The sequence below is a fragment of the Pan troglodytes genome, chromosome 9 (assembly GCF_028858775.2).
Source record: "Pan troglodytes isolate AG18354 chromosome 9, NHGRI_mPanTro3-v2.0_pri, whole genome shotgun sequence".
Taxonomy (NCBI): domain Eukaryota; kingdom Metazoa; phylum Chordata; class Mammalia; order Primates; family Hominidae; genus Pan; species Pan troglodytes.
Genome location: NC_072407.2, coordinates 67283764 through 67310715, shown reverse-complemented (window position 1 = coordinate 67310715; position 26952 = coordinate 67283764). Strand labels below are relative to the sequence as shown.

At 47.9% G+C, this 26952-nt stretch overlaps 1 protein-coding gene across 12 annotated transcripts in view; it reads left to right on the top strand.

The window, feature by feature from the left end:
- Positions 1-14959: 14959 nt before the first annotated feature.
- The window catches only part of MAJIN (membrane anchored junction protein), a 33930-nt gene continuing 21937 nt past the window's right edge, over positions 14960-26952 (top strand). For 2 of the 12 annotated variants that reach the window (XM_063783033.1, XM_063783032.1), the window contains exon 1: positions 14993-15224. The gene's annotated coding sequence lies outside the window, so the exon portion shown is untranslated. Of the gene's footprint in view, positions 15225-26952 lie in introns of all 12 variants that reach the window. The other 10 variants (XM_054662445.2, XM_016921195.4, XM_063783037.1 and 7 more) reach the window with 10 other exon arrangements.

Below are 26952 nucleotides of genomic sequence, written 5' to 3'. Positions count from 1 at the left end.
GTCTCGAACTCCTGACCTCAAGGGATCTGCCCGCCTTGTCCTCCCAAAGTGCTGGGATTACAGGCGTGAGCCACCACGCCCTGCCAAGAGAGACTTATTTTAAGAAATTGGCTCATGTGATTATGGAGGTTGGCAAGTCCAAATTCTTCAGGGTGAATTGTCAGGCTGGAGCCCCAGGAAAGTGCTGCTGTTGCAGTTCAAGTCCAAAGGCCACCAGCTGCAGAACTTACTCTAGCTTGGAAAAGGTTAGTCTTTTTGTTCTATTCAGGCCTTCAGTCGATTAGATGAGGCCCACCTACATTATGGAGGGCAACCTGCTTTATTCAAAGCCCACCAACTTCAATGTTGATCTCGTCCAAAAACACATTCACAGAAACATTCAGAATAATGTTTGACCACATATCTGGGCACTGTGGCCCAGCCAAGAGGACACATACAAGTAACCATTGTGCCAGGTTCACATAGCAAAGGGAAGTCACAGGGCTGTGGATGGCAGCAGAGCCATGGTCACCAGCGATTCAGGGAAAGCAAACAGGTGGGAGGGAAGCGAAGGTGCTGTTGGTTAGAGGTGGGCTGGAGTCTGGGACAGGATTCAACATACTCTGGGCACGAGGACTCAGTGGAGGATGAGGACAGCATGGTCGTGCTGTATCTGTATACCCTAAAGTATAGTAGGCTCTGTGCTGTTTTACTTGGATTAACTCAATGATGCCTCTAGTAACTCTGTGATGTATGCTTCTCAACCCCACTGTTCAGAAGAGGAAACTGTCTTTGAGCTAGAGCTGTAAGAAAGAGAGAGAAAGGGAAACTGAGGTCCAGAGGTAGTAAGTAATAAGTCCAAGGTCACATAGCTAGGAAACTATATAGACTTGGTTCAACAATCAGGAACCCTTAGCTGCAGGCAACCCAGCCTTCAACCTTCCTGGATTCTCATTGCAGGCCCACACTTCAGGGGCAGCACATGCTAATAGATATGACCCAAGAAGGTAAAACTCTACCCCGCCCTCAAACAAATAGATGGGAGTGATTCAATTAATGCTGGTACACTCATGTGATGGACTACTGAAAAGCTGAATAAAGAATGCTTGGCCAGGCGCGGTGGCTCACGCCTGTAATCCCAGCACTTTGGAAGGCCAAGGCAGGCGATCATGAGGTCAGGAGTTCAAGAGCAGCCTGGCCAACATGGTGAAACCCCGTCTCTAATAAAAATACAAAAATTAGCTGGGCATTGTGGCGGGTGCCTATAATCCCAGGTACTTGGGAGGCTGAGGCAGGAGAATTGCTTGAACCCAGGAGGCAGAGGTTGCAGTGAGCCGAGATCGCACCACTGCACTCCAGCCTGGGCGATGGAGCAACACTCCATCTTGGGCGGAAAAAAAAGTTACTTGGGTGGCTGAGGTGGGAGGATTGCTTGAGCCAGGGAGGTGGAGGCTGCAGTGAGCCATGATCGAGCCACTGCACTCCAGTCTGGGTGACAGAGTGAGATCCTGCCTCAAAAAAAAAAAAAAAAAAAGAGAGAGAGAGAGAATTCAAGGGAAGGGTCTCTCAGGAGGTGTCATTCAGGATGAGACCTGACAAGATGAGAATGACAAGAGAGAGTCAGCCATGCAAAGATCTAGGGAAAGAACATGCCACGCAGAGGCAATACCATGTGTAAAAACTCCGGGTCTGGAAAAAGCGCTAAACGTAGGCTGGGCACGGTGGCTCACGCCTATAATCCCAGCACTTTGGGAGGCCAAGGTGGGCGGATCACGAGGTCAGGAGATCGAGACCATCCTGGCTAACATGGTGAAACCCTGTCTCTACTAAAAATACAAAAAATTAGCCGGGCGTGGTGGCAGGCGCCTGTAGTCCCAGCTGCTCAGGAGGCTGAGGCAGGAGAATGGTGTGAACCCGGGAGGTGGAGCTTGCAGTGAGCCGAGATGGCGCCACTGCACTCCAGCCTGGGCAACAGAGCGAGACTCCGCCTCAAAAAAAAAAGAAAAAGCACTAAACATGTTGGAGGAACAGAAAGGAGTAGGCCAGCTGGGCGCAGTGGTGCACACCTCTAATCCCGGCACTTTGGGAGGCCGAGGTGGCTTGAGCCCATCAGTTTGAGACCAGCCTGGGCAACAAAGCAAGACCTTGTCTCTACTAAAAATTCAAAGAATTAGCCGGGCGTGGTGGCATGCACCTGTAGTCCCAGCTATTCGAGAGGCTGAGATGGGAAAATTGCTTGAGCCCAGGAAGTCAAGGCTACAGTGAGCCATGATCATGCCCCTGCACACTGGGTGACAGAGCAAGACCTGTCTCAAAAAAAAAAAAAGAAGAAGAAGAAGAGAAAAGAAAGGAGGAGGAGAATCAGGGAAGAGAAAAGGAAAGATGAAGTCTGAGAAGAGGCCAGAAAAATTGTGTAAGCCAAGAGAAGGATGTGAGATTCTTCCTGTGTGAGTGGGAGAATTTTTTTTTTTTTTGAGATGGAGTCTCGCTCTGTTGCCCAGGCTGGAGTACAGTGGCGCGATCTCAGCTCACTGCAAGCTCTGCCTCCCGGGTTCACGCCATTCTCCTGCCTCAGCCTCCCAAGTAGCTGGGACTACAGGCGCCTGCCACCACGCACAGCTAATTTTTTGTATTTTTAGTAGAGACAGGGTTTCACCGTGTTAGCCAGGATGGTCTCGATCTCCTGACCTCGTGATCTGCCCGCCTCGGCCTCCCAAAGTGCTGGGATTACAGGTGTGAGCCACCACACCCAGCCGTGAGTGGGAGAATTTTAAACAGAGATGTACACTGATTTTTTTTTTTTTTTTGAGACGGAGTCTTGCTCTGTTGCTCAGGCTGGAGTGCAGTGCACAATATCGGCTCACTGCAATCTCTGCCTCCCAGGTTCAAGAGATTCTCCTGCCTCAGCCTCCTGAGTAGCTGGGATTACAGATGCCTGCCACCACGCACAGCTAATTTTTTATATTTTTGTTAGGGACAGGGTTTCACCATGTTGGCCAGGCTGGTCTCGAACTCCTGACCTCAATTGATCCAGCCACCTCAGCCTTCCAAAGTGCTGGGATTACAGGCGTGAGCCACCGTGCCCAGCCTCTGATTTTTAAATTCATTTAAAATATATTCAGCTCCTCTTTTCAAACACTATCCTAGGCATTTGGGATAAAGAAGAGAACAAAACAGACAAAAATGCTTATATTTAATAGGGAAGCTGGGTCAAGAGGGGTAAGACAAGAAAAGAGGAATTGAGAGGGTCAGGGTGGAGAAGGTACAATTTAAAATAGGGTGGTCGCCCAGGCGTGGTGGCTCATGCCTGTAATCCCAGCACTTTGGGAGGCTGAGGTGGGAGGATCACTTGAGGTCAAGAGTTCGAGACTAGCCTGGCCAACATGGCAAAACACCGTCTCTACTAAAAATAGAAAAATTAGCCATGTGTGGTGGCAGGCACCTGTGATCCCAGCTACTCAGGAGGCAGAGGCACAAGAATCACTTGAACCTGGGAGGTGGAGGTTGCAGTAAGCCGAGATCGCACCAGTGCACTCCAGCCTGGGTGATAGAGCGAGACTCAGTCTCAAAAAAATAAAATAAAATAAAATAAAATAAAATAGGGTGGTCAACGTCAGTTCAATAGGAAGACAGTATTTGAAGCCAGGTGTAGTGGCTTCAAATCCAAGCACTTTGGGAGGCTGAGGTGGTCAGATCACTAGAGGCCAGGAGTTCAAGACCAGCCTGGCCAACATGGCAAAACTCAAACTCCTTCTCTACTAAGAATACACACACACAAAAAGAAAATTAGCAGCTGGGCACAGAGGCTCACACCTGTAATCCCAGCACTTTGGGAGGCCAAGGTGGGCTGATCACCTGAGGTCAGGAGTTCCAGACCAGACTGGCCAACATGAAACCCCATCTCTACTAAAAATACAAAAAAAATTAGCTGGGCATGGTGGAACATGCCTGTAATCCCAGCTACTTGGGAGGCTGAAGCAGGAGAATTGCTTGAACCCAGGAGGCAGAGGTTGCGGTGAGCTGAGATCATGCTATTGCACTCCAGCCTGGGCAACAGAGCAAGACTCCATCTCAAAAAAAAAAAAAAGAAAGAAAGAAAAGAAAAAAGAAAATTAGCAGGGCATGGTGGCACATGCCTGAAGTCCCCACTACTTGGGAGGCTGAGGCACAAGCATCTCTGGAATCCAGAAGGTGGAGGTTGCAGTGAGCAGAGATCACGCCACTGCACTCCACCCTGGGTGACAGAGTGAGACTCCGTCTCAAAAAAAAAAAAAAAAAAAAAAGGCAGAGGACATTTGAGCAAGGTCTTGAAGAAGGCAGTGAATTAGCCAGGTGGAGACGAGTTCCAGGCAGAGGAAACAGCCAGTGCCGAGGCCTGGGGGCAGGTGTGAGCCTGAAACATTTGAGCCAGGGGGCTGGTGTGGCTGGAGGGAGGGAATGAAGGAGGGTCAGAGATGGTCAGTTGGTCAGGGATAAGGTCAGAGAGGTAACCAAGGGCCAGATCATACAGACCACTGCAAGGGCGTTGCCTTTTTTCCATGAATCAGGGAGCCCGACATTTAAAAAAGATCAGATTGTTCAGGGGTGTGAATGGAAGCAGTGAGGTGGTAAGAAGAGGTCAGCCCATCTGACAAGGGATTAATAACCAGAATATATAAGGAGCTCAAACAACTCTGTAGGAAAAGATCTAATAATCTTTTTTGAAAAATTTTTCTTCCTATTTTCTTGAAAGAAACCTAATAATCTGATTTTAAAATGGGCAACAATTCTGGGCACAGTGGCTCACGCCTGTAATCTCAGAACTTTGGGACGCTGATGCAGGCAGATCACTTGAAGTCAGGAATTTGAGACCAGTCTGGCCAACATGGTGAAATCCTGTCTCTACTAAAAATACAAAAATTAGCCAGGTGTGGTGGCAGGTGCCTGTAATCCCAGCACTTTGAGAGGCATGTGCCTATAATCCCAGCTATTCGGGAGGCTGAGGCACGAGAATTGCATGAACCCAGGAGGTGGAGGTTGCAGTGAGCTCGGATCATGCCAGTGCACTCCAGCCTGGGTGACAGAGCAAGACTTCAACTCAAAAAAAAAAAAAAAAAAAAAAATCAAAAAAAAAGGTGGGGGGAGGCAAAAGATTCCAGTAGGCATTTCTCAAAAGAAGATATACAAATGGCAGACATATGAAAAGGTGCTAACATCATTAATCATCAGAGTAATGCTAATGAAAACTACAATGAGATATCATCGCACTCCAGTTCAAATGGCTTATACCCAAAAACAGTCAATAACAAATGCTGGCGAGGATGTGGAAGAAAGGGAACCCTTGAACACTGTTGGTGGGAATGTAAATTAGTACAACCACTATGGAGAACAGTTTGGCGGTTCCCCAAAAAACTAAAAATAGAGCTACCATATGATCCAGCACTCCCACTGCTGGGTATAGATCCAAAAGAAAGGAAATGAGTATATCGAAGAAATATCTGCACTCCCATGTTGCAGCACTGTTCACAATAGCCAAGATGCGGAACCAACCTGTGTCCATCAACAGAAGAATGGATAAGGAAAATGTGGTACATATACACAATGGAGTACTATTCAGCTATAAAAAGAATGAGATTCTGTCGTTTGCAACATGGATGGAACTGAAGATCATTATGTTAAGTGAAATAAGTCAGGCACAGAAAGACAAAAATCACATGTTTTCACTTATTTGTGGGATCTAAAATTCAAAATAATTGAACTAATGGAGATAGAGAGTAGAAGGATGATTACCAAAGGCTAGGAAGAGGATTGGGGGTGGGTGGGGGGAGGTGGGGATGATTAACAGATACAAAAAAAAAGTAGAAAGAATGAATAAGACCTACTATTTGATGGCATCTAATAGGGTGACTATAGTCAATAATCATGTAATTGTCACTTGGAAATAATTAAAAGAGTGTAATTGTATTGTTTGTAACACCAAGGATAAATGCTTAAGGGGTGGATACCTCATTCTCCATGATGTGATTATTGTGCCTTGCATGCTTGTATTCAGAACATCTCATGCATGCCTACTGTGTATTCACAAAACTTAAAAACTGACAGAAAAGAAGTGGTCGGATTCAGGGTGTGCTTTACAGATACAGCTGATGGGATATGCTCATGGATTGAGTGTGGTGAAAGGGAGGAAGGAAGGATGACTGAGATTTGGGACCTGAGCAATTGATGGTTGGTGGTGCCAAAAACCAAGAAAGGCTGGAAGAGGGGCAGTTTGGGGTTTGGTGGTGGGGATCAGGAGCCCTGTTTTGGCCATGTTAAATTTGGGATACCTATTTGACATCCAACTGGTTTAAATAAGAGTCTGGAGTCTGGGAAATGTCAGGACTGGATAAATAAATTTGGAAGCCATCAGTAGGTTGGTGGACAATGAGAGATGGGCAAGATGACCTCTGAGGGCCTTTGCAGCCTGTGTTTTCTTGTGCGCCCAGAGCTCTCAGCCTGATAGTCTTTCCCTTATCACTCTTTCATGCCCAGAATTTGCCCCCATCCTTCCTTTTTTTTTTTTCTGAGATGGAGTCTCGCTGTCGCCCAGGCTGGAGTGCAGTGGCGCGATCTCGGCTCACTGCAGGCTCCGTCCCCCTGAGTTCACGCCATTCTCCTGCCTCAGCCTCCCGAGTAGCTGGGACTACAGGCGCCCGCCACCTCGCCCGGCTAATTTTTTCTATTTTTAGTAGAGACGGGGTTTCACCGTGTTAGCCAGGATGGTCTCGATTTCCTGACCTAGTGATCCACACGCCTTGGCCTCCCAAAGTGCTGGGATTACAGGCGTGAACCACCGCGCCTGGCCCCATCCTTCCTTTTCAAATGCTCCTTTCTCCAGGAAGCCTCCTGTAATCTTCCAAGATAAAAGTGACCTGCAGGCCCAGCGCGTTGGCTCATACCTGTAATCCCAGCACTTTGAGGGGCCAAAGCGGGCAGATCATCTGAGGTTGGGAGTTCAAGACCAGCCTGACCAACATGGAGAAACCCCGTCTCTACTAAAAATACAAAATTAGCCGGGCATGGTGATGCATGCCTGTAATCCCAGCTACTCGGGAGGTTGAGGCAGGAGAATCGCTTGAACCCAGGAGGCAGAGGTTGTGGTGAGCCAAGACCATGCCATTTTACTCCAGCCTGGGCAACAAGAGCAAAAATCCATCTCAAAAAAAAAAAAAAAAAGTGACCTGCTTTCCTCTCCATGCCCTTCCTGTGCTTTTCTGTCATCTTCCTTTTTGTGTGACTGTGTCTTGCTACCCTCTTCCCTCCCTCAATGATAGCAACCAGTGTGGCACATAATGATTATGATTATTATTATTACTGAGACAGGGAGGCCCAGGCTGGAGTGTAATGGCACAAACACAACTCACTGCAGCCTTGACCTCCCAGGCTCAAGTGATTCTCCCTTCTCGGCCTCCCAATGTACCAGATTTTCAGGCGTGAGTCACCACACCTGGCAGACACATAATGAATACTTTTATTTTTTAATTTTTTACTTTTTAAAATTTTTGTTAGAGATGAGGTCTTGCTATGTTGACCAGGCTGGTCTCGAGCTCCTGGCCTCAAACGATTCTCCCATCTCGGCCTCCCAAAGTTCTGTGGTTACAGCCATGAGCCACTGTGTCCGGCCAATGAGTAGTTTTAAAAAGCCTATGCTGGCCGGGTGCGGTGGCTCACGCCTGTAATCCCAGCACTTTGGGAGGCCGAGGTGGGCAGATCACGAGGTCAGGAGATCGAGACCATCCTGGCTAACACGGTGAAACCCCGTTTCTACTAAAAATACAAAAAAAATTAGCCGGGCGTGGTGGCAGGCGCCTGTAGTCCCAGCTACTCAGGAGGCTGAGGCAGGAGAATGGCGTGAACCCCAGGGGATGGAGCCTGCAGTGAGCCAAGATCGTGCCACTGCACTCCAGCCTGGGCGACAGCGAGACTCTGTCTCAAAAAAAAAAAAAAAAAAAAAAAAAAGCCTATGCTTTCGGAGGCAGTGGAGCATAGTGGTTAGTGGTGAAACAGCTTAGGCTCCAGGGCCAGACAGGATTAGGTTCAAATCTCAGCTCTATTATTTCCTCATTCAACTTCAAGACTGAGCTTTCTCATCTGGAAAATGGAGATTTAAAAAGGTACCCACCTACAGTCCACCCAACATATATGTGTGTGTGTATATACACAAATATATGAATGTATAATGTAGATAGGTGATATGGTTTGGTTGTGTCCCCACCCAAATCTCAACTTGAATTGTATCTCCCAGAATTCTCGCGTGTTGTGGGAGGGACCCAGGGAAAGGTAATTCAATCATGGGGGTCTATCTTTCCCGTGCTATTCTCGTGACAGTGAGTAAGTCTCACGAGATCTGATGCGTTTATCAGGGGTTTCTTCTTTTGCGTCTTCCTCATTTTTCTCTTGCTGCTGTCATGTAAGAAGTGTCTTTTGCCTCCCGCCATGCTGAGGCCTCCCCAGCCATGTGGAACTGTAAGTCCAATTAAACCTCTTTTTCTTCCCAGTTTCAGGTATGTCTTTGTCAGCAGTGTGAAAACGAACTAATACGATAGGTATAATAGAAAAGTATATGTTCAGCCAGGCATGGTGGCTCACACTTGTAATCCCAACACTTTGGGAAGCCAGGTGAGAGGATGGCTTAAGCCCAAGAGTTCAAGACCAGCCTGGGCGACAGAGCGAGACTCTGTCTCAAAAAAGAAAAAGAAAATTCACTGAGCTACACATTTATGATCTGTGGTGGGTTTTTGTTTTGTTTTGTTTTGTTTTGTTTTTTGAGACAGGGTCTGGCTCTGTCGCCCAGGCTGGAGCATAGCGGTGGGATCTCGGCTCACTGCAAGCTCCGCCTCCCAGGTTCACGACATTCTCCTGCCTCAGCCTCCCGAGTAGCTGGGACTACTGGCGCCCGCCACCACGCCCGGCTAATTTTTTGTATTTTTAGTAGAGACGGGGTTTCACCGTGTTAGCCAGGACGGTCTCGATCTCCTGACCTCGTGATCCGCCCGCCTCGGCCTCCCAAAGTGCTGGGATTATAGGCGTGAGCCACCGCGCCCAGCCTGACCTGTGGTTTTTTTCTATTATGTCTGGTTACTTTGGAAAAAGGGGGTTGCGTGTAAGGAGTAGCTCACAGTCCCTGGCATATAGTAAGTGTTCAGTAAATGTTAGCTACTCCAAATGAATGAAAAAACTCATGATTTGCCCCCACGTGAAAGCCATTAAAAATCAGAACCATGGACAGATCAGAGCCTGTGCTCAGGGAGGGTTGAAGGAAAAACCTCAGGTCTGATATGGGGGACCTGAGGCAAGAAGGAATCTGAGACCTTTCCTCTTGGATTAGTGGTTCAGTGCCTTCTGCGGGCATTCCCATCCTGCAGGAGAGAGACTATTCCTTGGGGACTGTAAGTGTCTGTGTGTTCCTGCAGAAATGCATGCCATTTTAAAAGGTTTACAGCCCCGTTTTTCAAAGCAGAGAATGCTGAAGTCTCTCCAGAGAGGCCAGTCCTGCCTCCACTACATCCGACAGCGTACCCAGGCCCTTGCAAGCTTTCCTCCTTGTGTCTTGGCTTCTGTTTATCTGGTGAGGGGGCGGACAGGGAAGAGATTCCAGTCAGGGTAAAAATAACCTAGGACAGATCTCTCAATCATGCCAAGACTCCTGAGTCTGACTCCCTGGGGTGGGCCTGGACCCAGTGTCTACAACAGTTTTCATGGATGATTCTTGGGAACACTTGAGCCTCTAACAGCTCGGTCTTTTGAGTTAGATTCAAACACAAAACATAGCCAAAGAGAGCTCTGCTGAGGGATCTCTGTGGTTGGGGAGGGGACTCCCGGGTTAGTGGTTCACCTCCTTCTTGGAAGTTTCACCTCCTTCCTGGGGTCCTCTGCTTCTGTCCTGTGACAGCCACCAACCGCAGGAATCAGCTCGTGTTACTAAAACTGCAAAAAGGCCTTCAAGGTCTGGGCTGAGCCTGGAAGGATTTGGAGGCCTCTTTGAGCAAACCTATCCCACCCCATCACCTCCTCAATCTCCACAAGGCTCATACCTGGATGGTCAATGGGTTTCACAGCCTTACTGTGAGTCAGACACCCAACACACAGAGAGGGAGTGGTAAACTGAAGACTGAATTACACTACCCTAAGGGTGGGGGCAGATCCCCCTGTCCCTACCCCCAGGGTTGCCTCTCTGAGTCAAGTCATTTCAATTCCCCATGGCCCCGTCAGACCAGTCTCTGGCTGGTCAGATTTTCTGAGCTGAGGCCCATTGCCTGGCAGGTAATTGACCTGGGAAGCCCAAAGGGAGGTGGTAGGGGTTGGGGAGCCCCAGGTGCTGCAGGAAATGGAGCTGTTGATTAAGTGGCTCCTTCCCTCAGCCTTGGAGGCTGGGAAGCTGCACAGGCCCAAGAAGCAGCAGCAGCTCTCTAAGGAACAAGACCTGGTTCTGACCCTCTCAGGGAGATCATGGGTCTGCAGAGCATTTCCCTAAGAGCTTCAGGGGCTGGCTGTTAATGGGGGCCCTATTCCCAGCACTCAATTCTTCCTCAGTAGGTGCTAGGCTTCTTCCTAGGACAGGATTTGTTTTGTTCTCTGGGGCTCTCAGACTGAACTGCTTAGGGGGAGGAAAGCCAGTTACAGAATGTGACAATGTGACCAGGGCCCCTCTGAGAAGCCTTTCTGGGAGTCCCTGGGAGAAAGGGACCAGGAGAGGGCTGGGCATGGTAGCTCACACCTGTAATCCCAGCACTTTGGGAGGCCGAGGCAGGCGGATCACCTGAGATCAGGAGTTCCAGACCAGCCTGGCCAACATGGTGAACACCCGTCTCTACTAAAAATACAAAAATTAGCCGGGTGTGGTGGTGCACACTTGTAATCCCAGCTACTTGGGAGGCTGAGGCAGGAGAACTGCTTGAACCCAGGAGGCAGAGGTTGCAGTGAGTCGAGATTGTACCACTGCACTCCAGCCTGGGCAACAGCGAGACTCCATCTCAAATAAATAAATAAATAGCCCAGGCACAGTGGCTCACGCTTGTAATCCCAGCACTTTGGGAGGCCGAGGTGGGTGGATCACCAAAGGTCAGGAGTTAAAGACCAGCCTGGCCAACATGGCAAAACCCCATCTCTACTAAAAATACAAAAAAAAATTAGATAGGCCTGGTGGTGGGTGCCTGTAATCCCAGCTACTTGGGAGGCTGAGGCAGGAGAGTTGCTTGAACCCAGGAGGCAGAGGGTGCAGTGAGCCGAGATCGTGCCATTGCACTCCAGACTGGGCGACACTGGAACGACACTGTCTCAAAAATAAATAAATTAATTAAAATAAATAAAGGGACCAGGAGAGGGTAAAGTAATCCTGCCTCCAAGTCAAAGGAGTGGGACAGTAGTCAAGACCAAGGACATCCCTTGAAGGGTCAGGTGGTCAGATGGTTGTGATAAAGCACAGGAATCATGGTCCCTTGAGAGTGTCCCCGCCAGAGCTTGATTCTCAGAAGCACTTGAACTATACCCACAGCCACATGTAAAGAATGTTTCATCCAAAGTTTATCTGAGTATGGTCTCTTCCACCAGCAGCAGCAGCAGCAGCACCTGGGAACTTACTTGTTCAAAAGGCAAATTCTCAGACCCCCAGATCTACTAAATCAGAAACTTGGGGGCTCGGTCCAGCAATCTACAAGCCCTCTAGGTAGTTCTGATGCATGCCCAAGTTTGAGAACTAATACTGGTGTAATCTGACAGGACTCCAGAGCTGGATTGCCCAGTAAACTTCCTTCATTTGAAAATTCATCAACATTCATCAAACATGGGTTAGCACCTTCTATGTGCTAGATCCCTTGTCAAGCCACATAAGAAGCCCAAAGTGGCCGGGCACGGTGCCTCACACCTGTAATCCCACCACTTCGGGAGGCCAAGGCGGGCAGATCACGAGGTCAGGAGATCGAGACCATCCTGGCTAACATGGTGAAACCCCGTCTCTACTAAAAATACAAAAAATTAGCCAGGCGTCGTGGTGGATGCCTGTAGTCCCAGCTACTCAGGAGGCTGAGGCAGGAGAATGGCGTGAACCTGGGAGGCAGAGCTTGCAGTGAGCCGTGATCGCACCGCTGCACTCCAGCCTGGGCGACAGAGGGAGACTCCGTCTCAAAAAAAAAAAAAGCCCAAAGTGGTGTAAATTGCAGTTCCCACCCTCCAAGCAGACTGGCCAGTCAATACAAGGAAAGGCAAAAAAAAAAAAAAAAAAAAAAAAAAAGGGACCTGATCTTCTGGCTAGGGGGATTACAGAGGGCTTCTCAGAGGAGGTGGCATTTGGGCTGGGCCTTGAAGGATAAGTAAGAATAAGCAGGCAGAAAATGAAAATGAAAATGAAGAAGCCAGGTTCCAGGAACTTTTTTTTTGCGGGGGGGCTCGATCTGTCCCCCCAGGCCAGACTGCAGTGGCATGATCACAGCTCACTGCAGCCTTGAACCCCTGGGCTCAAGCAATCCTCCCCCTCAGCCTCCTGAGTAACTGGGAATACAGGCATGCACTTCTGTGTCTGGCTATTTTTTTTATTTTTTTGTGGAGATGGAGTCTTACTATGTTGCCCAGGCTAGTCTTGAACTCCTGGCCTCAAGAGATCCTCCTGTCTCCCAACGTGTTGGGATTACAGGTGTGAACCATCACGCCTGGCCTCAGGAACATATTTCTGAGACCAAAATCCAACTTTTAAGAGCATCTCATTGCTGTAGGGATAAATTCAAGTACCTCAGCACAAGCTTCTTCGTAGTCTAGCCCCTGTGTCCCCCCTCAACCATATCTCCTGCCACTCCACACCTGTTTCTTTTTCTTTTCTTTCTTTCTTTCTTTTTTTTTTTTGAGATGAAGTTTCACATTTTTTGCCCGGGCTGGAGTGCAATGGTGCAGTCTCAGCTCACTGCAACCTCCACCCCCTGATTTCAAGTGATTCTCCTGCCTCAGCCTCCAAGTAGCTGGGATTAAGGTGCATGCCACCTTGCCTGGCTGATTTTGTGGTGTGTTTTTTGTTTGTTTTAGTAGAGACAGGGTCTCACCATGTTGGCCAGGCTGGTCTCAAACTCCTGACCTCAGGTGATCTGCCCGCCTCCGCCTCCCAAAGTGCTGGGATTACAGGTGTGAGCCACCGCACACGGCCACCTGTTTCTTATAGTTAAGTAACACTGAACTTCTTGGAGACAGACACACACACAGCATGCTATTTTTTGTTGCCAGGCTTTTGCCATGTGCTGGCTGGCTTGACAGATCTGGTATATGTGCTTTCAATTCTGTTGTCATCTGCGAGCGTTGCTGTTGAAATGTTCCAGTATGGCAGGCTAAGTCTGAATCCATACGAGTCTCTTTAGCACTGTAAATTGTTTCTGAGTTAGGGTATAGGTTTATTAATTCTCAAGAATCCCAAGGGCCCATAAAAAGGTGCTCAACGTTATTAGTCGTTAGGGAAATGCAAATTAAATCTATAACTAGATACCACTACACATCTATTAGGATGGCAAAAAAAATTTTAACTGAAAATATCAAGTGCTGGCAAGGATGCAGAGCAATTCTCACACTCTGCTGACAGGAGTGCAGAATGGTACAGCCACTCTGGAAAACTGCTTCGCAGTTTCTTTCTTTCTTTTTTTTTTTTTTGAGATGGAGCCTCGCTCTGTAGCCCAGGCTGGAGTGCACTGGAGTGATCTCAGCTCACTGCAACCTCTGCCTCCCAGGTTCAAGCAATTCTCCTGCCTCAGCCTCCAGAGTAGCTGGGATTACAGGCACGTGGCCACCATGCCCAACTCTAATTTTCGTATTTTTAGTAGAGACGTAGTTTCACCATGTTGCCCAGGCTGGTCTTGAACTCCTGACCTCGTGATTTGCCTGCCTTGGCCTCTCAAAGTGCTGGGATTACAGATGTGAGCCACTGCGCCCAGCCCCCCACTCCCCCCGATTTTTTTTTCTTTTTTGAGACTGAGTTTTGCTCTTGTTGCCCAGGCTGGAGTGCAATGGTGTGATCTCAGCTCACTGCAACCTCTGCCTCCCGGGTTCAAGAGATTCTTGTGCTTCAGCCTCCCGAGTTGCAGGGATTACAGGTGTGCCCCACCGTGCCTGGCTAACCTTGTTTTTGCTTTGTTTTGTTTGAGACGGAGTCTTGCTCTGTCGCCCAGGCTAGAGTCCAGTGGCGCAATCTCGCAAACTCGGCTCACTGCAAGCTCCGCCTACCGAGTTCACGCCATTCTCCTGCCTCAGCCTCCCAAGTAGCTGGGACTACAGGCGCCCGCCACCACGGCTAGTTTTTTGTATTTTTTGTTATTTTTAGTAGAGACGGGGTTTCACCGTGTTAGCCAGGATGGTCTGGATCTCCTGACCTCGTGATCTGCCCGCCTCGGCCTCCCAAAGTGCTGGGGTTACAGGAGTGAGCCACCGCGCCCGGCTAAGCTTGTATTTTTACAAAATAGAGATGGGGTTTCACCACATTGGCCAGGTTGGTCTCAAACTCCTGACCTCAGGTTATCCACCCACCTTGGCCTCCCAAAGTGCTGGAATTACAGGCATGAGACACCGCGCCCGGCCCTGTCTCTATTTTTAAAAATAAGATTTAAGGAAAAAAAGTGGGAGTGCGAGTGCGTGTGTGTGTGTGTGTGTGTAACAGGTCTCGCTTGGTCGCCCCGGCTGGAGTGCAGTGGCGCGATCTCGGCTCACTGCAGCCTCGGCCTCCTGAGCTCAAGAGATCCTAAATTTGGGGCATTAATGCCTGCTGCAGAGCATATCGCCGAGGAATAAAGGAAGGTACCCTGCATAACGCCTAGCACACAGTAAGGACTCTGCAGTCGCTAGTTCCCGACCACACCACGCTAAAGCAGGCGCGAAATAAACAATGGGCTGGTAAATCCAGGAGGGACCTGAAGGCGCCAAGGCGTCCGGTGGGTGGGGCCGCGCGCGTCCTCTCGGTGTCGACAATGAAATGCGCACGCGCAGACCGCGGCCAGGCCTTGGAGCTGCGCCCGAAGGGGCGGTGGGAAGCGCACTTGCGCGTGCGCAGAAGGCCTGGTGGGTGCACGGCACGAGCCCCGAAGTCGCTTAGGAGCTGACGAGCCAGTCCCTCAAAACGACTTCGTTCGAGGTTGGCGCCCGCCTTTTTCAGAGAGCACTTCTTAGTGGGTATTCCGTCCGGGGCCACTTTTCTGAGGCCGAAGGACCCCTAGTCAGTGTGTGAGACATAGCTTGGCCGAGCCTGGGAACCACCTGGGGCTGAGGTAACGGCACACGACGGCCCGGGCCCTCGGGAAGTTGTCTTTGCGTTTCTGTTTATTTCTGAGGGAAGTTTCCGGGCCGGGCTCCACCCTCCGCCGCCGAAGTGCAGTCCCCCCTGCCCCCTGAGGTCCCTTTCTCAGCGCCGGGCTCTCGGGACACACAGCAAGCTCGCCCAGGGTGCAGGCCGTGCCACTGCAGGGCTCCCACGGGGAGGCCGCGGGACCGGAGCGCGGGTCGCAGGCCGGGAGCGTGCGAGGTAGACCGGGGGGCTCCAGGCCTGTGTCCCCTCCCTCGGGCGAGTGACCGGCACACAGTACGGGGACCCTGCTGTCGTCCGCCGACTCCAGAGACTGCCCTTTCCCCACTCCACACCCAGCGCCTCACCCTCCTCCTCCTTCTCCTCCTTCCCCGCCCCCCCGCAACTTCCTCCCTCCTTTTTTTTTTTTTTTTTTTTGAGACGGGGTCTCGCTCTGTCGCCCAGGCTGGAGTTCAGTGGGGCGATATTGACTCACTGCAACCTCCGCCTCCTGGGTTCAAGCGATTCTCCTGCCTCAGCCTCCTGAGTAGCTGAGATTACAGGCATGCGCCGCCACTCCTGGCTAATTTTTGTATTTTTGGTAGAGATGGGGTTTCACCATGTTGGCCAGGCTGGTCTTGAACTCCTGACCTCAAGTGATCCACCCGCCTCTGCCTCCCAGAGTGCTGGGATTGCAGGTGCCCGCCACCATACCCGGCTAATTTTGGTGTTTTTAGTAGAGACGGTTTCACCATGTTGGCCAGACTGATCTCGAACTCCTGATCTCAGGATATCCACCTGCCTCGGCATCCCAAAGTGCTGGGATTACAGGTGTGAGCCGCTTTGCCCGGCCACACCCCACCTTCTTACCACAGACTTTCCCCAGGAACTAAAGTGCTCCTCTGGTCTATACCGACCCTCCAACCCCAGCCTAGCTGTTGCCATGAAAACAAGATTTTTTCCACTGAAACATTTCCTGTCACATCATGTCTTGATTTGAATGAGTTTCTGGCTTTCAAATGCCTGATTGCACCTTGCAAGTAAATATGAGTCATGGCACTGAGATCTTTGTGCCACTCCCCAGAGCCTTGATTGAATCTTGGCATCTGGGCAAGTGGGCAGAAAGATGCCAGCAGGTATACTTTGCCGAACATCCTTTTCTTTTTCTTTCTTCTTCTTCTTTTTTTTTTTTTTTTTATGACAGTGTGGGCCAGGCACGGTGGCTCATGCCTGTAATCCCAGCACTTTGGGAGGCTGAGGCAGGTGGATCACGAGGTCAGGAGATGGAGATTATCCTGGCCAACATGGTGAAACCTCGTCTCTACTAAAAATACAAAGATCAGCCGGGTGTGGTGGCAGGCCCCTGTAGTCCCAGCTACTCGGGAGGCTGAGGCAGGAGAATCACTTGAACCCAGGAGGTGGAGGTTGCAGTGAGCCAAGATCGCACCATTGCACTCCAGCCTGGGCAACAGAACAAGACTCCGTCTCAAAAAAAAAAAAAAAAAAAAAGACGGAGTCTTGCTCTTGTCCCCCAGGTTGGAGTGCAATGGTGAGATTTGGGCTCACTGCAACCTCTGCCTCCTGGGTTCAAGCGATGCTCCTGCCTCAGCCTGTCAAGTAGCTGGGATTACAGGTGTCTGCCACCGCACCTGGCTAATTTTTGTATTTTTAGTAGAGATGGGGTTTCACCATGTTGGCCAAGCTGGTCTCGAACTCCTGACCTCAGGTGATCCACCCACTTTGGCCTCCCAGAGTGCTGGGATTACAGGCAAGTGTCACTGCGCCTGGCCCATCCTTCACTTTTTTGAACTCTAGTTCCTTCATGTATGTATCTGCAGGTAGGAAGCCAGTTTCCAGCAGTCTTATCTAGACTCTCTCTTTGGCTATCTCATTGGCATCTCAAACTTCAGCATCTCCAGGTTACAGACTCAACACCTTGCCTTCAAAAATTTACTTTCCAAGGCTCCTGTTTTCAGAAAATGGTGCTTTTACCTCTTCAGTTAGTTGCTCAAGCAACCAGGAGTCATCGCTCTCCCTCACCTTATCAAGTCACCAGGTCATTACTGAGGGAGGAGAATCGCTCGAACCCGGGAGGCGGAGGTTGCAGTGAGCCAAGATCGCACCGCTGCACTCCAGCCTGGGCAACAGAGCAAGACTCCATCTCAAAAAAAAAAAAAAAAGGCAGAGTCTTGCCTGCCTCAGCTTCCTGAGTACCATCTTCCAAATCAGTCCACCTTTCGTCATCTTCACTTTTATCACTGTAGACCAGGCTACTGTCAGCTTCTGCCTTGAGCCGTAGGAGGCTCCTAGCTGGTCTCCTTTCATCTGTTCTTGTTCCGGGTTGTTTCCCACATTGCAGCCAGGAGGGATTTTTTTTTTTTTTTAAGTCACAGCCATCTGGTCATGTCGTTTTTTTTTTTTTATTATACCCTTCAGTGCCTTCTGATTGCTCTGACAACAGATTCCACAATCCGTAACCTGGCTTACAAGGAAGGCCCTCATCCCTTCTCTATAATTTCTTCCTGGATGATCTCATCATCTATTCCAGTAGTTTCACATACCATCTAAACACTGGTGACTCAAATGTATATTTCCGTTCTGATTTCTGTCCCTTACACACTAGGAGACTGCCTCCTCGGTATATCCACTTGGATGTCTCATAGGCCTCTTAGACTTAAAACATAACTACTAATTTTCACTGCTCCCTCCCACCCCAAATCTCTTTCCCTAGAATTATTCCCCATCTCAGTAGAGTATGTACCATTGTCTACCTAATTGCAAAGACAGAAAATCTGAGAGCCATCCTTGATTCCCACATCTAGTCCGTTAGTTAGTCTAAAGTATATCTCAAATCTATTTATTAATTTCTAAAATCCCAAGTCCAAATCAGCAGCATCTTTCTCCTGGACGACTACAGAAGCTTCTTAACTGGTCTCCCTACTTCTCCTCCTGTCCCCTTACAGTTCATCTTCCTTTCAGTCACCAGATATTTAGATATTTTGGACCAAGCTTGGTGGCTCATGCTTGTTTTTTTTTTTTTGAGACAGAGTCTCGCTCTGTGGCCCAGGCTGGAGTGTAGTGGTGCGATCTCGGCTCACTGCGAGCTCCACCTCCTGGGTTCGTGCCATTCTCCCACCTCAGCCTCCTGAGTAGCTGGGACTACAGGCGCCCGCCACCACGCCCAGCTAATTTTTTTTTATTTTTAGTAGAGATGGGGTTTCACCATTCACAGGATGGTCTCGATCTCCTGACCTCATGATCCGCCCGCCTCAGCCTCCCAAAGTGCTGGGATTACAGGCGTGAGCCACCATGCCTGGCCTGGTGGCTCATGCTTGTAATCCCAGCATTTAGGGAAGCCGAGGTGGGCAGATCACTTGAGCTCAGGAGTTCGAGACCAGCATGGGCAACATAGTGAAACCCCATCTCTGCAAAAATTAGCTGGGTATAGTGGTGGGCACCTGTAGTCCCAGCTACTTGGGAGGCTGAGGTGGGAGGATTGCTTGAGCCTGGGAGGTTGAGGCTGCACTGAGCTGTGATTGTGTCGCTATACTCCAGCCTGGGCGCCAGAGAGAAATCCTGTCTCTAAAATAAAATTAAAATAGATATTTAGATATTTATAAAGCATATAACAAATCATTTATCTCCCCTTTATAAAATCCTTGGCATAAAATCTGGCCTTTTTACAGTGGCCTACAAGCCTTACACGATCTGGTCCCTGCCTAACACTCCAGCTTCATCTCCCTCCTCTCTCTCTTCATTCTCAATGTTCTAGCCACACTGACCTTTCTGTCCATTAAACTCATCACAGACATCTGCGCTTGCTGATTTTTCTGCTTGGAATGCTTTTCCCCATGATCGTTGCTCCTTTCCATGAAGGCCTCAAGTCAGTTGTGATTTATTCTGAAAGGCCATCACTGGCCATACTAGCTAAAGCAGCCTTCTAGTCATCCTAAATAAAACCACATATTATTTTCTTGATGCTATTTAGAGTACCTCAATTTATATTTGTTTATATATTTATATGTTGAATGTTGCTCTCCACACCTCCTGAAATGTAAGCCCTTAAAGACGAGGGATCATGTCTCTCTTGTTACTTACCATATTAGTGCCCAGAACAGTGCCTGATACACTGTAGGGTCTCAGATATGTGCTGACTGACTCACTTATCAGTATAGTCTCACCTTGTAGCATTGTCTTTCTTGCCCACTGTGTTTGGGTTACTGTACTTCTCTCTTTTGAAAGTGCCATGCTTTTTCTCAACTGAGTACTCTTGTACCTGCTATTTCCTCTACCCACCCCAGACCCGCCATCCATTCTCCATTTGTGCCTCACTAGCTCATATTCTTCCTTTAGAAATTAGTCACTTACTTAGAGTGGGCTTCCCTGACATGTTACGGGGAAACCAGCACTTTGTTTCTTTTTCCTTTTCTTTTCTTTTTCTTTTTTCTTTTTCTTTTTTGAGACAGAGTTTCGCTCTTGTTGCCTAGGCTGGAGTGCAATGGTATGATCTCGGCTCATTGCACCCTCTGCTTCCTGAGTTCAAGTGATTCTCCTGCCTCAGCCTCCAGAGTAGCTGGGATTACAGGCGCCACCACCACGCCCGGTTAATTTTTATATTCTAGTAGAGGCGGGCTTTCACCACGTTGGCCAGGTTCATCTCGAACTCCTGACCTCAAGTGATCTGCCCGACTCAGCCTCCCAAAGTGCTGGGATTACAGGTATGAGCCACAGCACCTGGCCTTTTTCTTTTTTTTTATATGATACAGACGAGGGCTCACTGTGTTGCCCGGGCTGGTCTCGAACTCCTGGGCTCAAGTAGTCCTGCCTCAGCCTCTGAAAGTGGGATTACAGGCATGAGCCACAACACCTGGCCAAGTATATCTTTCTATAAACCTAGCAAGTACATTTCTTTTTCTTTCTTTCTTTTTTTTTTTTTTTTTTTTGAGACAGTCATTCTGTCGCTCAGGCTGGAGTGCAATGGTGTGTTCTCAGCTCACTATAACCTCCATCTCCCGGGTTCAAGTGATTCTCCTGCCTCAGCCCCCTGAGTAGCTGGAATTACAGGCACCCGCCACCATGCCCAGCTAGTTTTTGTATTTTTAGTAGGGACTGGGTTTCACCATGTTGGTCAGGCTGGTCTCGAACTCCTGACCTCAAGTGATCCGCCTGCCTCGGCCTCCCAGAGTGCTGGGATTACAAGGCGTGAGCTACTGCACGCCTGGCCACGAGTACAATTCTTATCTCCTTAATATCTCACCAGAATTGGATTAAGGTTAGTAAAATTTGCCCTCTTTATATAAAAAGTCCTTTTCTTTTTTCTTTTCTTTTCTTTTTTTGAGATGGAGTCTCACTCTGTGTTGCCCAGGCCGGATTGCAGTGGCAGAATCTTGGCTCACTGCAACCTCCGCCTCGTGGGTTCAAGCAGTTCTCCTACCTCAGCCTCCCGAGTATCTGGGACTACAGGCTTCCACCACAATGCCTGGCTAATTTTTGTATTTTTAGTAGAGACAGAGTTTCACCATGTTGGCCAGGCTGGTCTTGAACTCCTGATCTCAGGTGATCCTCCTGCCTTGGACTCCCAGAGTGCTAAGATTACAGGGGTGAGCCACTGTGCCTGGCTGTATCAATTGTTAAAATTGCTTTCTTTCTTTCCAGCTAAGGATATTCTCTCCATCATTTGCCCTTCTGAAACTACTGCTGCTGCTGCTTTTTTTTTTTTTTTTTTCATTTTTAATCTTCTTCCTTACATGTACTGCTTCTGGGCAGCTCACCCAATGGTGTAATAAAAAAAATAAAATGTCCTTCCTTGCTTGTAGTTTTACATCCAAGTGCTTTTTGGGTTCCTGTGGTTGGTAGGATATTTTAGAGTGCTGCAGTGAATTCAGCATGATGTGAATTCTTTTTTTTTTTTTTTTTTTGAGACCGAGTCTCGCTCTGTTGCCCAGGCTGGAGTGCAGTGGCGTAGTCTCGGCTCACTGCAAGCTCTGCCTCCCGGGTTCACGCCATTCTCCTGCCTCAGCCTCCTGAGTAGCTGGGACTACAGGCGCCTGCCACCACGCCTGGCTAATTTTTTGTATTTTTAGTAGAGATGGGGTTTCACCGTGTTAGCCAGGATAGTATCGATCTCTTGACCTCGTGATCAGCCCGCCTCGGCCTCCCAAAGTGCTGGGATTATAGGCATGAGCCACTGTGCCCAGCCGCATGATGTGAATTCTAAGGGACAGGTTAATTTTCATGTAACAAGCCACAAATGCTGGACAGGGTGGTGAGGTGAGACGCTATTGCATTTCCAGAATAAGGAGCACATCCTGGACCTATTGGCCAAAGGTCGTTTTTCATTAGCTCTTAGGATGGTTAAGGTGAAAGGGGAAGATGCATTTTTGTGCAAAGAGTAACTTAAGAGTAACTTAAGTGCAAAGAGTAACAAAGAGAAACTAAGTTAACTTAAGAGGTTAATTTAGACTCCTTTCTGGTTTATTGAGTTACCCACTGAGGCCTTTTGATCTCACTTCAGAACAGCTTCCTAATTCTCTGTTAGGTTTAGTTATCCCCCCTACCCCCAAACAAGGTTTAGTTATTCCTCCTACTCCCACCAAACAAAACAAAATTAAGTTTGACACAGTTCTAAGGGCAAATCCATTCCTGCACAAGTGGCATTTTAAAGGTTGTGTCTTACCAGAAAGGGCAGGAAGAAACCTATGAGAAAACAGAATGATGTCAATAAACATGGAAGTATTCTGGGTAGTCTTATGTCATTAGTCTCTTCCTGTTCCATATTTTAACACTTATAAAAAAGACTTTATCCAGTAATCTGTGTACTAAGTACTAGAAAAAACAATTATACATGCATTATTTCACTAATCATCCTAATCACCATGCAAGGTGAGAAAACTGAGAATAATAGAGCTTTATGACAAGCAAATGTGGATGTAACCCTTTATGTCCAAAATTATAATTCTAAGAAGCTTTAATCAAAAAGCTTACATTAGGCCGGGTGCAGTGGCTCACACCTGTAATGCCAGCACTTTGGGAGGGCAAAGTGGGTGGATCTCTTGAGCTCAGGAGTTTGAGACCAGCCTGGCAACATAGCGAAACTCCATATCTACAGAAAATACAAAAATTAGCCAGGTGTGGTGGTGGGTGCCTGTAGTACAAGCTACTCGAGACACCGAGGCATGAGAATTGCTTGAACCTCGGAGGCAGAGGTTACGGTGAGCCGACATCATACTGCAGCATGGGTGACAGAGCGAGACTCTGTCTCAAAAAAAAAAAAAAAATTAAATTTTGCTTTGATGTTTTTGTATCCAGAATGAATTGCCTTTGTCACGCAGAATGGTGAGCGTGACCAGGGTTACAGTTTGGTAAAATGACTGACCGAGTGATATGTTGTAATGAAAAACGTGTGTGCCAAAGAAGTCAACAATCTTGAGGGGCTAATCTTGGATTATGTAACTTTGTGGAAGTCATTTCCTTCTTTGGAGAAGTCACTTCCCTATCATCCCCCACCAAAATGGAAGGCATTTCCAGCTATAGGCGTTCATGAGTCTCTAGTTGGACATACAGGCTGAATCTACTTCAGCAAAGGTGGACAGACCTCTGAGACCAGCCAAGGACTTTTGAAAGTGAAAGGAGGCTGGGTGCGGTGGCTCACACCTGTAATCCCAGCACTTTGGGAGGCTGAGGCAGGGAGATCACCTGAGGTCCGGAGTTCAAGACCAGGCTGGCCAACATGGTGAAACCCTGTCTCTACTAAAAAAAAATACAAAATTTAGGTGTGATGGTGCATGCCTGTAATCCCAGCTACGTGGGAGGCTGAGACAGGAGAATCACTTGAACCTGGGAGGCAAAGGTTGCAGTGAGCTGAGATCGTGCTACTGCACTCCAGCTTGGGCAACAGAGTGAGACTCCGTCTCAAAAACAATGTGGAAGGAGCAGCTAGTCATCTGTCCTCAATCTCATTTCTAAAACACAGGTGTTGGATTCATAGCATCAGATTTTCATATTATATTTTGTTACCCACACTCATTAATGGTCTTGAGATGGGGTCTTGCTCTGTTGCCCAGACTGGAGTGCAGTGGCGCAATCTTGGTTCATCGCAGCCTCCACCTCCCCGGGTTCAAGCAATTCTCTTGCCTCAGTCTCCCAAGTAGCTGGGATTACAGGTGCCCACCACCATGTCCAGCTAATTTTTGTATTTTTTGTAAAGACGGGGTTTCACCATGTTGGCCAGCCTGGTCTCAAACTCCCGACCTCAGGTGATCCACCTGCTGCAGCCTCCCAAAGTGCTGAGATTACAGGCGTGAGCCACTGCGCCCGGCCCAGTCAATGTATTTTGAATAAGTGCTTATGGAAGCTCTTTTATTTCTCAACACTGTGAAAGACTTTATCAGCTGTCACCAGACATATTTAGTAGCAGAGTGCTAAATCATAAGCTCCTTCTGCCTCAGTAGTCAATATTATTATCCTCATATAGCATTTGGCCCTGCTTCAGGTTCTATGCACTGACCCAGATGTTTATGTGAAGCAAATTACCAAAACCTTGAAAAATAATTTTCCTTCAAACATCAGTCCCTATGTGTCATTTACATCTAATTCTTGGGTATTTTCAAGGAAAAGTTCTTGGTTGGAATTTGTCAGATTTTGCATTGAGATTAAAGCTAATCAGTTTTGCACGTATGTGCTGTCTCAAGAATTGATTTCCTGGAAAGTAGTGCTCTCTTGAATTTGCTTTTTTTTGTTTGTTTTTTTGAGATGGACTCTCACTCTGTCCCCCATGCTGGAGTGCAGTGGCACAATCTTGGCTCACTTGCAACCTCCGCAACCTGGGTTCAAGCAATTTTCATGTTTTAGCCTCCTGAGTAGCTGGGACTGCAGGTGTCCCCCACCACGCCCGGCCAATTTTTGTATTTTTAGTAGAGGCGGGGTTTCGCCACATTGGCCAGACTGGTCTCAAACTCCTGACCTCGGGTGATCTGCCCACCTGAGCCTCCTAAAGTGCTGAGATTACAGGCGTGAGCTACCATGCCTGGCCTTGAATTTGCTTTTCTAGTGAAGCATTAGGGAGAAACTCTTCAAATCTATCGTAAGTGCTAACGTTTATATAATACTCTGGAATTTACAAAGTAGCTACTTACAGCGTTATCTCATTTAATCCCCACATTCCAGGGGTCGTTGGAATCCCCATTTGTAGACATAGAAACTAGGAAATGAAGAAGTTAAGTGACTTGCTCAGGGACTAATGACTAATAGAGGCAGAAGCAGGACTCAAGCCTTGGTCCTCCAATTCCATATCTTATGTCTTTTGCACTATCCCATACTGCCTGTAAGTTTTCTTCCTTTGTTTTAAAGCCATGATTTGTGGTCACCTAAAAATGCGTGGAGAGTCTGACCCTTCATAAGCAAGATCTCATCAACTTAATAATAGTTACTGGGACGTAATATCACCATGGCCACAGTACTCAATGTTGGAAAATAACCCTGTGAAATATTTGAACCATTACTCCTATGTGGTTGTTTGGGATACACTGTCTAATCTTTATTTTCAAATGAGGTAATTAGTGTATGGTGTTTGTTTCTGAATCGGGCAGCCAGCAATTAACAGGAACAGGCCCTAGCTAGAAGAGGGCTGTTTTTTCTTCTTTCAGACAGCCAGCTGTGGTACAGCACATGAAATTTCCTCTTCGGACTGTCATTTCCAGCAAATGTCCTTCATTTCCTTTGCTCTGATGCCCCATCCCTCTGTTAGGGGTGGGGCGGGAGGCAAGTTATTGCATCCTAGTAGAATCCCCTGGCCAGATGGCAGTGGTTCATGCCTGTAATGCAGCACTTTGGGAGGCCGAGGCAGGAGGATCACTTGAGGCCAGGAGTTCAAGACTAGCCTGGGCAACATAGTGAGACCCTGTCTCCAAAAATTTTAAAAATTAGCTGGGCATGGTGGTATGCATCTGTAGTCCTAGCTACTCTGGAGGCTAAGGTGGGAGGATCCCTTGAGCCTAGGAGTTTGGCGCTGCAGTGAGCTATGAGTATACCACTGTACTCCAGCCTGGATGGCAGAGCAAGACCCTGTCTCTTAAAAAAAAAAAAAAGAAAAGAAAAGAAAAAGAGCCAGGCGCAGTGGCTCACGCCTGTAATCCCAGCACTTTGGGAGGCCGAGGCGGGCGGATCACAAGGCCAGGAGATCGAGACCATCCTGGCTAACACGGTGAAACCCCGTCTCTATTAAAAATACAAAAAAATTAGCCGGGTGTGGTGGCGGGCGCCTGTAGTCCCAGCTACTCTGGAGGCTGAGGCAGGAGAATGGCGTGAACCTGGGAGGCGGAGCTTGCAGTGAGCCGAGACTACGCCACTGCCCTCCAGCCTGGGAGACAGAGCAAGACTCCGTCTCAAAAAAAAAAAAAAAAAAAAAAAAAAATTGCCGGGCGCAGTGGGTCATGCCTGTAATCCCAGCACTTTGGGAGGGCGAAGCAGGCAGATCACCTGAGGTCAGGACTTCAAGACCAGTCTGGCCAACATGGTGAAGCCCGTCTCCACTAAAAATACAAAAATTAGCTGGGCGTGGTGGTGTATGCTTGTAGTCCCTGCTACTCGGGAGGCTGAGGCAGGAGGATCACTTGAACCTGGGAGGCAGAAGTTGCAGTGAGCCGAGATCATGCCACTGCACTCCAGCCTGGGTGACAGAGTGAGACCCTGTCTCAAAAAAAAAAAAAAAAAAAACCACAAAAACAAAAAAAGAATCCTTGGAAGAATTAAGAGTTAAATTTCTGTGGCAGCAATGTAAGTCTAACCAGGTGGGCTCACCGCCTACTGAGAAGAGTCATCTGGCACTAAAACATCAAAACTAGCCTGGGTTCCTGCCATGCCTTTGGTATGGGGCATCAGTTTTTTCTCAGGATATGATCAGTATTTCCCCTCCGGGGACTTTGCAGTTGGCACAACTATTTCTTTTCATTTTTGACTGCAATTCTAGTCTAAATAGTCTCATGGGCTCTGGCTCCACTCATGTCATTCTAATCTCAGGCAGCCAAGATCAGACACTGGGGTATCTCTTTACTGGCAGCCCCAGACTTGAACTTTGGAAATTGTGGGAAATTCCATTCTTCGGGCACATAGAACTTGTGACTCTACCATGGAAGAGTTTCTACCATAGAAAATTTTTCCCTGCTGAGTAGAAATGGCATCAGAATAATATGGAGAAAAGCATAATGAAAATAGTCCTTTATGTGTATATGATATTTTACTGCTTAAAAAGTGATTTTATGTTTATTATCTTGTTTTTTCCTCCTTACAACCCCAGGAAGCAGACTGGCAGAGTGGTTAAAGAATATCAATTCTGGATCTGTATTGCCTTAGTTTAAATTCAGATTCCAACATTCATAGCTATGGGCAGTTTAATTCATTCCTCAGTGCCTCAGTTTCCTCACCTATCAAATTTAGACTTATAGGCTTGTTGTGAGGATTAAGTGAGATTAAACTTAGAATAGGGCATGGCAAAAGTTGTTATTGAGAGTTGTTATTGTGTAAGTAAGAAAACTAAGGCTCAGAAATTAGGGACATTGGACTGAGATTCAAACTCAGATTCTCTTTATTTTGGGCCCATTCTGTCGACTGCATCTCAGCTGCCTCTGAAACCAATACCATGTAATTTTTATACTTGTACTGATGTATATAACTAGTTTTGATCCTTAGGAACTCTGGATCTCCTCTAATTATTTATT